The sequence below is a fragment of the Antechinus flavipes genome, chromosome 5 (genome assembly GCF_016432865.1).
Source record: "Antechinus flavipes isolate AdamAnt ecotype Samford, QLD, Australia chromosome 5, AdamAnt_v2, whole genome shotgun sequence".
Classification (NCBI taxonomy): Eukaryota; Metazoa; Chordata; class Mammalia; order Dasyuromorphia; family Dasyuridae; genus Antechinus; species Antechinus flavipes.
In genome coordinates, this window is record NC_067402.1 from 6,782,223 (window position 1) to 6,797,480 (window position 15,258).

A 15,258-nucleotide genomic window follows, 5' to 3' on the forward strand; every position below is an offset into this window, starting at 1 on the left:
ATCTGATGTCAAATGTGAACACAGGAAGATGAAGGATACTGACTCCATGTCTGGCTCTCTATGCATTATGGAGCTCCCTTGTTGCCCCAAAGCTCACGTCTACAGGCCCTTAAAAGCAAAGTCTCTCCTTTTTTTTTTTTTTTCCCCTCCCCTCCTCTTATATAGTAGAGGCTCACTACATGCTTTACCAATTTAATTTAATTGATAAATGAGGGAAGGAACTATTATAACCCCCAAACCATTGATTGAGAGCTAATGTAGCATCTGCTGTGTTAACAGCCAAGGTATTAAAAGTGAATGCCTGGATCTTGCAACTGGGGTATTATTTGATGGACAACAGGGTGAAATTAAGTTTAGAGACCTCAAGAAGAACAGAGGAAAATCTGTGAACTCCAAAATTTCCTTTCCCCCCCCCTCCCACCAAGGCCAAATTCAAAGCTTCCTTCCATAATTTGTGATAACAAGAAAGGTTTGAAATGCAAAAGGTTAATTGAATCCATCTGTGATCAGTCAACAAGGAGGAAAAGATTATCCAACAGTGGGCTATTTAAATGAGGATGTGGGAAGACTCTAATGAGGCACTGACCACAAGGAAAGTAGTCTACAGATTGTTAGTTATAATTTCCTAATGTACCCCCAAAGAAGGGGCCAGACAGCATAGAAAAGTGGAAGAGCTTTAGAGTACTTGGAATCTCCTGTAAAGGGAAGAAAGGAGTTTCCAGAAGAGAACGAAGAAGCTTGTCCACTGCCCTTGGGCTGTGAGACTGGGTATAGGGACTCTGTCAGCCCTCTGTCCTGGACTCCAATTTGCTCTATGGCTTTTTTTTTAAGCATGATTTTTCTCATTTTATGCAGCTGACTGCATTAAAAAAATTGATTTCCTAGAATTCTTGAATCAAGGTATCACTGGACCAATTTATACTTGTAAATATGAGGCTTTTTCTCCTCATTCTAAATCCATTGTTCCAATGTCATCTTACACAAGAAAAAAGAACATGACTTTCTTAGATGTTATTTATTTATTTATTTTTTATTTTTTTACATTTAATTTTATGCATTTACTCAAATCTCTCCCCTTTCCTCCATCCTCCCCCCCAACACTAAGATGTCTTCTCTGAACCAGGGACAGCCAATTTACATCCTAATGAGAAAGATTTACAAAATAAAGGCAACACTCTAGGATTCCAAGCAATTATTCTTTTGGTCTACAGCTTGGCTGAATTCTTAGAAGTAAAGGCAGTTCAAATGGCTTCTACCCCCACCCATCCACTCACTGCCTCTCCCTTTCCATCCCCATCCCCTGTTTTCTCCTTAGCACTAGAGAAAAAAAAAATAGATTGTGGGGAAGGGAGGGGAGTCCTCCACTGGCTCTGGGGCCAGCCAGAAGACTGAGCCCTTTTTTTAGTCCTGGGTACAAAAAAATTTGCAAAGCCTCCTGAGAAGTGATTCTTGTACCTGGAGTCTTATCCATTCCCAAGCATGAAGACTAAATGAATGACCACTTCTTGGGCACTTGACAGCAAGGATTCTTTGGGAAATAAAGAAGACATTAAGTGATAGGGATAGATAAATGATAAGGGATAGAACTCTGGACTTGGTGTCAGCAAAACTTGAGTGCCCAGGCTCAGACACTTTAACAGAAACCTTGGAAAATTTCTTCATCTCTTTGTATCTCAGTTTCCTCATCTATAAAATGGGAGTACTATAAGTTTGAAATACATTACTTTTCCAATCCTAAAGCACTAAATAAATACTTACTATTACTATTATTATTATTCTCGTTACTGTGGCAAAGTAGATAGCATTAAACCTGAAGTCAACAAGACCTGGTATCCTATTATTGACAGTTATGATGACTCACTGGTCCAAACTTTCCAGACTTATTTGCCAATCAGTGTTGGACAATCCCTCCCTTGATATTTGTCACATAGTCAAGACACTTCCTATCTGTGTGTACTAGGAAACTGTCATAGTGGGGAGGAACTGAGATACAGGAGTCCCAACTTTTTTTGCTGATGTCTATCTCATTATTAAAATTATCAGCTGGCCCTACCTCTATATCTTTAGTGATCAGCCCTTCCATGTGTTTATTGACTTGCTAATAATAAGATCTTTGTTTCTTTGTTTTCTTTTAGTTTAGTTCTCTTTGTTTAGATCTGTCTTGACAGTCATTATAAAAGACCAACAAAAAAATTTCCTCTCAACCCTATCCTAATTCAAGTGTTGACTAGCAATGTAACCCTGAATAAGCATCTTGTTTCTTTTCTTTTCTTTCTCTTCCTTCTTCCTTCTTCCCTTCCTCCCTCCTTCCTTCCTCCCTCCCTTTCTCCCTCCCTCCCTCCTTCCTTCCTTCCTTCCTTCCTTCCTCTCTCCTTCCTCCCTCCTTCCTTTTTCCCTCCCTCCCTCCTTCCTTCCTTCCTTCTTCCTTCCTTCCTCTCTCCTTCCTCCTTCCTTCTTTCCTTCCTTCCTTCCTCTCTCCTTCCTCCTTCCTTCTTTCCTTCCTTCCTTCCTCCTCCTTCCTTCCTTCTTCCTTCCTCCCTCCCTCCTTCCTTCCTTCTTCCTTCCTTCCTTCTTCCTTCCTTCCTTCCTTCCTTCCTTCCTTCCTTCCTTCCTTCCTTCCTTCCTTCTTTCTTTCCTCTCTCCTTCCTCCCTCCCTCCTTCTTCCTTCCCTCCTTCCTTCCTTCCTTCCTTCCTTCCTTCCTTCTTTTTTTCCTCCAATGCATGTAAAAAAAAAAAGTCTACCTAGATACTCAAATGCTAAAACCCATTGACTTGGGATTTCCCCCTAGGAGTGTAGAACACAACCCATCCATTCCTGCTTGTAGAGGGTAGGAACTCTGAAAAGGCATACTTAAATCGAGGACAGCAGGGATTTATAGTTAAGTACTTATTCAATGTGAGATAATGGTTCTCTAAGCACATACTTAATGTAATGCAATGTAATGATGTAATCAATCTAGTTGGCATATACTTAGAGTAATATGGTGACAATGTTCTAATGTTGTGCATGCTCAGTATGAGGTAGTGAGGTAAATCCTACTGGAGTATTTAAAGGGAATCCCAGACTCAGAAAGCTTTCAGCCACAGCTATCAGCCACTGACACAAGAGAAGACTCCAGATTCCAGACTCCATCTTTGATCAGCCACATGGCCCTCCTGCCTCCTTCATTCCTCCACTAAGACAAGGACTGGGGCTGATCCTGTGGTTCTCCAGAGAGCTATTCCAGTCATTATACCTGCCCATTCTGTGGGATTTTTAATCTTGTCTTTTCCCAAATTCTCCACAGGGCATCATCCTACTCAACATTCCAGATGCTTTCTTATATTTTCCCCAACATTATAAGTGTACCAGGGGAGCACTCAAATCATCCAGAAATCTTTCTCTCTGATTCTTTTATCTTCACATCTCCAGCATCTAGCCCAGCTTCTTTTCCTTCCATAATTGTCTTCAACAGCACCCAAAGCTCCAGGTCTTCTCAAGAATTCCTCATTGATTCTATGTTTTAGTCTGCTCACACCAGCCATGAATTTTCCTATTCTCTGAGTGATGTGCATATTCAGGTCTTTACAGTCATAGTGGTCCAGATCTTATTCAATGCAGCAATATTAGTAAAGGAGATGTATTGAATAAAGTTGAATAAGGCCCTTTCTTTCTACAGCAAGCTTGGAAATAGCAGAAGTGCTTTACCATTTCCCAAATCGATCCCATTCTCCTCATTTTCAGTTCTGGACTCAGCTTATTGTCTATCTTTATTTATCATTCCAATTATCCCTGTTTTTGGATAATCTCTAATTGGTTCTCATTCAGTTGCATATTGAAATCTGCACAGTGGACATTCTTCATCCACTTGGTTTTTACTTTGTGGATAGACCTGCTAAACTGATTTGAGGGATAACAGATTAATTCTAGGACAATGCAGTGTCCTTGGGCTTGACACAATTAGCTTCATCCATAAGAAAGCATCCCTTGCCTTGGATTCTGTTTGAAATCCCTTCCATTTTTTACCTTTAATAAGTACATATGTCCTTCTTTTATGATTCATCTGCTGTCCATTAATTTTTTTTGATGATTATCAAAGGATTATGAAACAAGAGTATTTCAGTTATTGTGTCTTCCAAGAAATTTTGAATGATGTTGACATTTTGCTGGAAAATCCCATGCCATGACAAAATTTCTAGAGGGCATTTTGACCTACTGAGTTGATTTTTAAAAATCAATAATAAGTACGATAGAGTCTTGTATTGTCTGCCTTTTAAAATCTGTTTTGAAATGGCAAAGATGTCCTTTATTATAGACAGTCACTGCTATTCCGCCCACTCCTTGCCAATGCCCTTAAGGATTCCCTCAATGCCTGCATAAAAGGCCTTCAAAAAGATATTGTATACATGAGAGAGGAGGCACATGGGATGGCTGTTAATGGTAATTTTCTCAGTCATTTTTGGGTAATATTAAAAAAAATCTGAGATTTTTTCCCCTCAGGCTTTGATATTACTGCCCTCTTTAAACAACTTGCAAATTAGTTCTGCAATATCCTCACAAACATACCCTAGAGTATAAGGGAAAGGGAATGGAAATGAATAAGGCAATTAAACATTTACATAATGCTTACTATATGTGGGATGCCTTCAATGGCACTTTATACATTGTTACTCAGCTTCCTCTTTAAGACCTTTGGGGATCGAGCCTCCATTACACTGGCCTGAATGGCAGTCCATGCCATTTGGGGCCAATGCTAGTGGATAGTAAATCTTTCCTCATGTTGTATATGTTTCCTTACATCTATGTCCCTGTAACTTAAATCTTTCTAGTAGTCCAAAGTCTCCTTTTTAGGTCTCTGTTGGAATTAATACCCTTTTCGATGTGATAGGGCAACTATCCTATCAATGGATTTCATAAAATGGAGAGAGAAAAATCTTACAAAAGGTCTCAATGATAAACGCAAAGGAATTCCTTGACTTTGGGGGATCTTTCTGTCTTGGAAATAACCCAGAAGGGGAATCAAAGTGATAATGATCGGTGTTTGGAAATAAGTAGATCCAGAGAAAGATGTAAGAGACAAGTATAGCATGATTGGAGGTGCCTGAGATAATTCTAGGTTCTTTTTTGTGGGTCTTAATCTGGAAAGCAGAAGCCCACTCACTATAGGAAATGATATAGATTGCACACAAGACCAATGGAGATAAGGGACTTTCCTTCCTCTAAAATGTTCCCTAAATGTGACTTGTTTTACTTATTTACTTTTTTAATCTCTCTCTCTCTCTCTCTCTCTCTCTCTCTCTCTCTCTCTCTCTCTCTCTCTCCCTATCTATCTATTTATCTATTTAATTTTTAGATAAAAGATACAGATAAAATGAAAAGGTAAAATAGAAACCAGGAATGATAAATATGAAATACATTTGGGAGAAAATTTTGGGTTATGAAGAAAAGGAGTTTGGAAGAAATCATTAAAAAATATGCCATGAAGTATAAGTACACCATTAACTGGCATATTAAATCCATAGAGGAGTTAAAACAGACTAACCAGAGTTAACTATGGTAAGGAGAAAAACACCATTAAGGGGAAGACACTATAAGGAGCGAGAAAGTACCTCATAGTGGGCTTTGCCTGGAAAAGGATTTAGCAAGGATTTTTTTTTTTTTTTATCACAAGCATATTTTTTATAGGGGAAATATAATCTCAGGGGTTTCTTAGGGAAGTAGAAAAAATAAGGGGGAGAACAAGGATTTATGTTGAGGTGTTGAGACTGCCTTGAAGAGACTTAAAAAAGCAATCAGGAAAGCTTTTTTTTCTCATTATAGGTATTTTAAAGATGCTCATCAAGGTAATCTGGACACTTCATGCTTGCATTTACCATGGTAATAAGACAGTCTAGAAAACTTAGCATTTCCTGGAAAAGGGAGAGAATAAGCTGATTTCAGGATTCACATTATTCCCTGCTCTTTGATTTGAAGGAGAAGTCTTTCAAAGTGTGAGGAGGGAGGATATCATTTGCTCTTAGTATCATTTTTGCAACAGTAATGATAGTGGCAATATCCAAGTCTGGAATTTCATTAGTATAGAGAACTCTTGATGTGGAACAAAGTCATAGATATATGAACTCCTTCAGTAATCTATAGAATCCTAGAAACTCCATAAGGGCAATATTTCTAAATTTATAAAAAAAAATAAAATTCATAGGATTATGAAGGAAACCAATTCTGCCTCCATGTGAATTAACTTTTCATACCATAGATTTCTAAGTGTGTAAAAAAATCATTTTTCACTCAGGAAAGAGATATAACCATGAAGACACCTGAAAAGTTGCCTTCTGTACACTTTTAGAAAACTAAAACATTAAGGGAAATGGATTATGTAACAGATATAAAGTAAGACAGAACCTTTGCACAAGATTAAAGCTTTTATGAAACCTCAAGTTTCCTCATCTATAAAATGGAATGGAATGGAATAAAATGTAATTACCTTGAAGGTCCTTTCCAAGTCTAGCCCTATGATTCTAGGAGCACCATCCATGTTGGTTATACCTAATCTTTATTGTCTGGGTATCTAAATCTGGGGTGATAGATATCATAATAGATGGATAGATAGACAGACAGACAGACAAATAGATACCCACACATGTGTGTGTGTGTGTGTGTGTGTGTGTGTGTATGTATATCTTCTGAGAATTTAGTGCAAAAAACATTTGATAAGTGCCCACTTTGTGCAAGATGCTGGGACAAAAACACAGAAACACACACACACACACACACACACACACACACACACTCACTAAGCTTTTTAAAGGAATTTGCATCCAATTGGATCCAAATCACAATAACCAAATTTTTCTTGTCTTCTTTCCATCCTCTCCCTGCATTCATAATACTACATCCGTAACTATTAGCAAACACAAAGTTAACTTCTGACAAAGGATTTTCTTCAGATACTACACTAAATTAAAAATGAATGATGCCACAATTATGTCCTTTCTTATTATTATTAATTAAGCCACAATGATGGATGCTGAAAGCATTTGCTAGAAATTTATGGCTGCATAAGAGGAACTGATGTCCTTCTTAAAATTAATTCTTAAACAGTGATGAGTGCCAGGGACTCCATATTTGCAGGATTGGCAAAGAAATCCATTACTAGAGAGAGGTTGGGGGTTTGAAGGATTTTTTTTTTTTCTAATATGAATGATATGCAAAATGAAAAAAAATGTAAATGTAGATAACATATATGGAGCACAATTATATTCATAAATGCTAATCCAATGTAAGTTTTGGGGATACCAGCTAGGATCTCCATTAGAGGAACACCTCCCTCAGATGTCCTTTTCAGTTGTAAAAGGTCTTTAGAGTATGAATTCTAGAAGGAATATCCGTCCATCAAGAGTATGTAAAATTTTCAGCCCCTTGTATTTTATTTTCTCTTGAATGGGAATAAGAAATAATTAAATATCCATTCCCTACTTATTGAAGTATCACAACTCTTGGCCTTATTGTCCTTAGAGTCACAAATATAGGACATCCTCTACATGAATAGTAGGGTCTCCTGTGATCTTCACTAGATGGTCTGAATAGAACATTGGTTTATTAATTTTTGAGCTGGAATAAAATTTAAAGGTCATCTATCTTCCCAGCTGAAGACTAAGAAAGGAGTCATTGCCTTTACTCCTCCCATCACTGACTCTCCTCACATTTTCAAAGTTCCTCATAGCAGGTAACTGTTCTTTATTCTGGACCCACATTAGGGCACCTCCTCCCCAGAAATGTGTAGGTTCTTCTCACCTTTCTGCTTCCACATAATACTGTTCACTATGTTCACTGTTTCTTTGATTCATGCTAATTATCATTTCACAATAATACCGCTTTGTTCTCTCTCTGTACATCATTTATTCCATATTCCCAATGGCTGGTTTTTGCCACGTTTACCCCTGTGAAAGCCAGTAATTGGTCCCAGGATATGTAGGAGATATTCTCAACTGTTTATCCCACTCACCTTCCATGAAAAGTCCTATATCTTTCAAAGTAGTGGCAACCCAAAGTCTTACACACAGTGTGGCATCATACATGGGCCACACTAGAAGGTATTCAACATATCCAATAAAGGAACCCATTAATAGAAGAGCAAAACCCCCATTTCTATTAGAAATTTGTGAAATGTCCATTTCTTTGTTGAACAACAACAAGCACAAGTACAAAATTCAGGTCTCTGTAAACTCCTCTGATTTAGTAATATGAAATAGATTGAAAACAAAACAAACAGCAAAAAGAAAACATTCTCTCCGTGCCTGAAGAATATGGAACAGAAGTGAGAGAATTCTCTTTATGTCAGACATCCAATATCTGCAGCACTTGCAGAGTAGTGAAATTAATTTTCAATTATTCCTAATGTCTAATAGGCAAATACAACTGTAAATCAAATGTTGAAAGTTTTACAGTAATATCCCTTTGAAAAGATTGATGAGAAGGTTTTCTGTCACAGTGTGCTTCAGTTGAGAGATCTATGATGTTGGGTTACAACAGGTTTTTGTTTTCATTTTTACTTTTGCTACTGTTGTTAATCTATTGTCCATAGGATCCCTGAAGAGATTTTCTTAAGGCTCAGATTTGTCCCTATTACTCCTTTGCTCAAGAAACTCCAGGTTCTCCTTATCAATGCTAGAATGAAATACAAATCTCTCTGTTGGACATCGAGCTTTCTTCTCAACCAGAGTTCTTCCTACCTTCCCAAGTTTAACACTTCATCTTCCATCTCTTTGCCTTTGTAGTGGCTGTCCTTATTACCTAGAATGCCCTTATTTCCCAAACTCCCAGAACCCACTTTTCCATCCCCTCACAGCATTCATAAAAATACATCATTAATTATTAGCAAACATAAAGTTAACTTCTGACAATCAATCAGAACCCACCAGCAAAATCACTTTCCTGGTTCCTCAGCTATTAGTGGCCCTCCCTCTTCCCTCTTAAGGTACAACTGTAACCCATGTTCATCTGGGTTGTCTACTTTTACCATGGAAGAACCTTTGAAGGATTTTTCAAGCATATCCATGTTTCCTAACATGGAGGCCTACATTCCCTTCTATTTGGGTGGAGGGGGTTGCATTGATTGGTTGCCAGCATCTTTAAAACTGGAGAGACTGAGCCATTCCTTCTCTTTCTAATTTTCTTTTCTATAACACTTATCTCCCAATTCCAGTACAAAGATTCCACTTCACCCATGGGATGAATGCTATGATCCAAACCAGTGTGGGGTGGAATACTTCCTCTGACTGTTCACCCTTTGTGGCTCAAAGAAATGGGCCTGGGGGTGCTTATTGCTGTCCTGTGTTGTCTATCCTTTCCAGTTTCAGGTGACAGCAGTGATCCTCATGGGATCTGGGAGGGAGAAGCCAATATTGATTTTGCAACCAGAATTGCAGCAAGATTGGTACAGCCAGCCACGCCAATATGGAAACACTGAGAAGCCAGAGAACACTAGATGGATTTGGACTTGGGATGGGACTGCTTTATAGATAGGGAATGAAGCTATGAACCTAATCCTTCTCTTTTGCCCTTCTCTTTTGCTGTAGAACAAAAGGGTAGAGGGATTATGGTTCCCATATGTTGGAAAAACATTTGTATAAATATACAAATAATTATAAACATATAGGTGATAATAGTTTTTTGAGTAATCATTTCTGTCTGAAAGCTAATCTGGTCATTTATGGTTAAATGAGGGCCACCCTGCAATAGAGGGAATGGTATCAACAAGAGTTGGAGGGTTCTAGAGAACCTGGGGAAGTGGTGAACTATAGCCTACCTAGTCTGTAAACAGTGGGGGCCATGGGAGTTTACCTTACAGCACTTGCTGTTTTGTTTGTTTTTTATGACTATGTGTATACATATCATCCTGTCTGTTGGTATGTCATTTGCTCAAGAATAGAGACTTTTACTGCTGTCTTTGTACTCTCAAGTTCCGGGTTAGGGTTGGACACAAAATAAGTTCTTAGTGCTGATTGATTGAATGATGAAAAATTCATTAGAGAACCTTTTCATATCACTTTTTCATCTTCCTGGTTCTCTCTGAAGGAGTCGGAATCTTTCCTCTAGATTTATTTTTAATCTTTGACTTTGTGGTCCTTCACAGTTTTTCCTAGGGAGATTTCACAGTATTAAAACAATATATTGAATAGGATTAATCCCATCTTTTATCTATCAGCAAAATAAGTCATGATGAAGAGATGGTTTGGGCTCTTGCCAGCAGGAAAAGCTGAGAAAAATGAAGTCTTAATAGAATGGTGGATTATAAGGGTTCATATTTCAATCATGAGAGAGTTTCTGAAAATAATAACTTTCTATTTTTAATCTGCTCTTGTGTGTCATTTTTGTCCGATGGCCAGAAGCTCGTCAGGGTGAAGAGTGGATTTGGATGGAATTCTCTTCCTTCTTTTGTCTATATGAAAGGGACAGAGAAGAAAAATGCCAGGAGAGGACACTCAAGCCCTTTTCATGGTGAAAAAAGTCAGAGAAGGGAGGGATGTTCCTACCAAAAGTGTTGGTAGAGTATTTGATGATTCTCCTAGGTTTCTTATCACACAAAATATAGAAGGAAGCTAGGGCAGAAAAGCACAACAGAAGATGGGAAGACAATGAATAGAATTCAAGGCAAACTAAGTAAAATCTGAAAAGAAATGAGGGAAGAAGAAACCATGAAGAGAAATAGTGGTTTTAGGCTATGTGTGCATAAAGAGAAGCCTATGTATCCATACAGATATTATCAGAGCAGGTAAGCCATGCCAGTGAGACAAACTTAGTCTTTCACTGAAGTCTTCTTCTTCTTCTTCTTTTTTTTTTTGAATGAGGCATTTGGGGGTTAAGTGATTTGCCTTTGTCCAGGGTCACACAGCTAGGAAGTATTAAATGTCTGAGGCCACATTTGAACTCAGGTCCTCCTGACTTCAGGGCTGGTGCTGTAACCACTGAGTAGCCTAATTGCCTCTTTTCACTGAAGTTTTCAGCACCAGAGACCATCCAAAAGACCACTTCAGGTGTAAAAAGACCCTAAACCCTACCTATCTCTAACTGAAGTCAAGTCTTATAGGAACTTCTCAAGCTTTTCTTAGAATGCACTATGGTCAGATACAGCACAATTTTTTTGGATTATTAATTTTCTATTATTTTATTCTTCACTTTTCCCTCAACTAAATGATTTGTTTTATTAATATTACTATTCGACGAGCTGTTAGTATGGGGAAAAATTGAACACAAAGTCTAAATTAACTAGTTGGAGACAAATATTCTAAATAGATAAGCTACCTTTTCAAAAGTTGTGTTAATTTGAATTCCATGTCTCAGTGTTTCCAAAGTGGGTAAGGTTCATAAGATACATTTTTTCCATAAAACAAATCTCCAGTCCTGCAAATTCTTCAGAAACCTAATTTCTGCCACATGTCTGTCTTGATGTCTCAGCTAAAACTCCATCTTCTTTAAGAAGCTTTTCCCTTAAAGCTAAGTAGTATCCTCAATGCTAGAGCATTCCTCTACAATCACCTCCAACCCACCTTGTATATGCCTTGGAAGCACACACGTGATTGCATGTTCTTCTGATTAGGATGTGAGCTCTCTGAGGAAGTGATCTTAACAGCACCGATACCCACAATAGTGTAGTTACTGATATAGAGTCAGACATCCTGGAGACTGAAGTCAAGGGCACCTTAGGAAGCATTACTAATAACATGGCTATTGAAGGCAAGGAAACTCCAGAGGAGCTTTTTAAAGCATTAAAACATGATGATGTTAAAGGGATGCATTAAATACACTAGGAAATTCGGAAAACTCAGCAGTGGTCATTGGATTGGAAAAGCTCAATTAGGTCCCAGACCTAAAAAAAGACAATTTCAAGGAAAGTTAAAATTACTGAACAGTTGTGCTTATTTCACATGGCAGGAAGATTATGCTTAAAAATCTGCAATATAATAAAATGACAGGAAAAGAGCATGTTAAATGTTGTAGGGGGTATGGGAAAACTGGGATACTAATACACTATTGATAGAGTTATGAACTAACCAGCCATCCTGGAGAGCAATTTGGCACTATGCCCCAAAGCTAGAAAACTGCATATCTTTTGATCCAGTGATGCCATGACTGAGTTTTTTTTTTTTTTTCTTTTCAAGAGATAATAAAGAGAGAAAGGAACCTACATTTGCAAAAATATTTGTAGCAGCCCTTTTTGCAATATGGCAAAGGACTGGAAACTGAGTAGATGCCCATCAATTGTGGAACGGCTGAATGAATAAGTTATGGCATATGAATATAATGGAATGTTATTTTTTCTGTAAGAAATGATGGTGGCAGGTAGGTGGTGCAATAGAGCAGACAGAAGGACCTGAGTTCAAATCGGACCTCAGACACTTAATGCATCCCAGCTGTGTGACCCTGAGCAAGTCACTTGACCCCAATTGCTGAGAGAGAGAGAGAGAGAGAGAGAGAGAGAGAGAGAGAGAGAGAGAGAGAATAAAAAAAAATGATTGACAGGCTGATTCAGAAAATCCTGCAAAGACTTACATAAATTGATGCTAACTAAAGTGAGCAGAATGAGGACATACTGTACAATCAACAACAAGATTATGCAATGAGCAACTATAATAGACATAGCTTTTCTCAACAATATTGTTCCAAGACAATTCCAGTAGACATGGGAAGGAAAATGCCATCCACATCCAGAGGGAGATCTATGGAGACTGAATGCAGATCAAAGCACAATATTTTCACCTTTTTTGCTTGTTTTATTTTTTTTTCTTTCTTGTGATTTTTATTTTTTTGTTCTGACTTTTCTTTTACAATAGGACAAATTGGAAATATATTTAAAATGATTATAAATTTATAACCTTTTTATCAGATTGCTTGCTGTCTTGGAGCAGGGGAAGGTAATGGAGAGGGAGAAAAAAAATTGGAGCTTAAAATCTTACAAAAACGAATGTTGATAACTCTACAGGCAATTGGAAAAATAAAATACTATCGATCAAAAAAAGAAAAAAAAAGAAAAGAAAAGACTCTGAAAGATAGGCTTCAACAATATATGAACCAATAATTACCAGAAGAGCAGGCTGGTTTTTAAAGATACAGAGAAATGGAGAACAAATTGCCAAAATTCACTGAATTATGGAGAAAGCAAGAGAGTTCCAGAAAAATACTAAAAAGCAGAGACATCACTTTGCCAAGAAAGATTCATCTAGGGAAAGCTATGGTTTTTCTAGTAGCAATATGACTGTGAGAGTTGGTGAGAAAAGCTGAGCACTGCAGAATCAATGCTTTTGAATTGTTTTGGAGAAGATGTGAGGAACCTTCAGACAGCAAAGAGTTCAAGTCAGTCCATAATTAAATAAATTAATTTAAGTTATTTACTGTAACATCCATTACTGAAACTGAAACTAAACACTTTAACCACATAATGAGAATATGGAATTTATTGGACGACCTTGATGTTAAGAGAGATTGAAGGAAGAAGAAGAAGAAGAAGAAGAAGAAGAAGAAGAAGAAGAAGAAGAAGAAGAAGAAGAAGAAGAAGAAAAGGATGTTAGAGAATGAGATGGACAGATATATCATGGAAATATTGGAAATAAACCTGACCAGACTTTCAGAGATAATGGATAATAGAATGCTTTGATCCATGGAGTAATGAAATGTTGGACATGACTAAATGACTGAATAACAACTACAATAATGTCTTTTTGCTTGCTTGTTTGTTTCCTTAGAGTTTTGCACTCTATATAGCCCAACAACAAATACTAGCTGACAGATAATGGATTCTGATTACCTCCTATGTAGAATTCAAACTCTTTTTGTATTTAAGGACTATTAAAATTCAAGGCTATTCTATTTTAGTCTGTTTCCTATTATTCTCTTTCAAGTGCTTGAAAATCTAGCCAAATTAGACAATTTGCAATTCTTTATACACATCATTTTTTGGCCCACTTCTGTCCCTTTGCTATCATCCCCATTCCACCATGCCCCGTCAGTGTCTCCACCCACTCTTAAATTCTCTGATCTTTTAAAGCCTAGCTCAAACTCAAAGCTCCCATGAAGTCTCTTTCTGACTTTTCACTAATGTTTGTTTTACCCCAGATGGACCTCACAAAGCAATTTATTTGCATTTCTTCTATAATCATCTTGTCCCAAGTCTCAGAAGCCAAGGCTGGGGAAACCCCAGCCCCTGGACAGCCCTCTCCTACCCAGTGTCTGCTTCTCCTAGAGCACTATGTCAAGAAAGTCCCTTTCACAATTCTCTGAAGTCTCTCCAATTCTGTAGCCAAGGATTTTCACCAGATCAACTTTACCACTTCCTGGAAGGAAGCTGTCAATTTACTTTCCCATGGCCCCACTTCCATTTCTGTAAATTTCCAAATCAGGATATTTTTCCTATATTATTTACTCATAAAAAAATATAATCCCTTTGGAAGCAAGAGCTGTTTTTACTGTTTTGTTTTGGTTGTTTGCTTTTCATTGTTCGGGGCTTAGATTAATGTTTCTGTAGAAATGCATAATACATCTTTTGTTGTTGTTGTTATTCATTAGTTTATTCCTTCATTCACTTTTCTTTTGCAAGTAGGCATTACATTAGGTCTTATTGTTATCTGTTTATTATTCCTTTTGAACTTGGGCCAAGTCTGATTTACACATTGTGTTTCTTCTACTTTTTCATATTGTCCTCTGTACCTAGAAGGTAGTTTCCACTCACTAAAGTCTTCAAATGAGCAGGGAATCATTGGTGAGAGAAATTGGATTGCAGATTCTTGGTTAAGATGGCATTTTTCTAGACTTAATGCTTTCTGAATACTTCTCAAACTCCCTGAAATCTATTGAGGGATCCTGCAAGGTCAAAACAATTTCCACAATAATAGGAAGACATTTTCATTTCTAATACAATAAAATTGATAGATACACATCATCAAAATCTTTTTTTTTTTGTGGGGAGTTCTTGGTAACTGTTGAGAGTGTAAAAGAGTCCTGAGACCATGCACTTTAAGAACTGATGCTCTAGCTGATGGCTGAGGTTTCTTCAAACTCAGATTATTGAACTCGGTATACAACTACTTGGTCATATGGTGTCATGAAAGAGCACTGTCACTAGTGGCAATTTCTATTGTACCACAAAACCTGTGTATGATCTGGTCAAGTTACTTTTCTTATCTGATGCTCAGTTTCTTCATCTGTGAAATTAGATGGCAGAGTATATAATGTGCAATCCAGCTCTAAATCTTATGGAATTATGACCAGTTACTATTTAAGATGGG

The 15,258-nt window shown here is 37.5% G+C and overlaps 1 protein-coding gene across 2 annotated transcripts in view; it reads right to left on the reverse strand.

Moving 5' to 3' along the window:
• DGKB (diacylglycerol kinase beta) overlaps positions 1-15,258 on the reverse strand; it is a 683,215-nt gene that overhangs the window by 594,618 nt on the left and 73,339 nt on the right. The gene's annotated exons all lie outside the window — the stretch shown is intronic.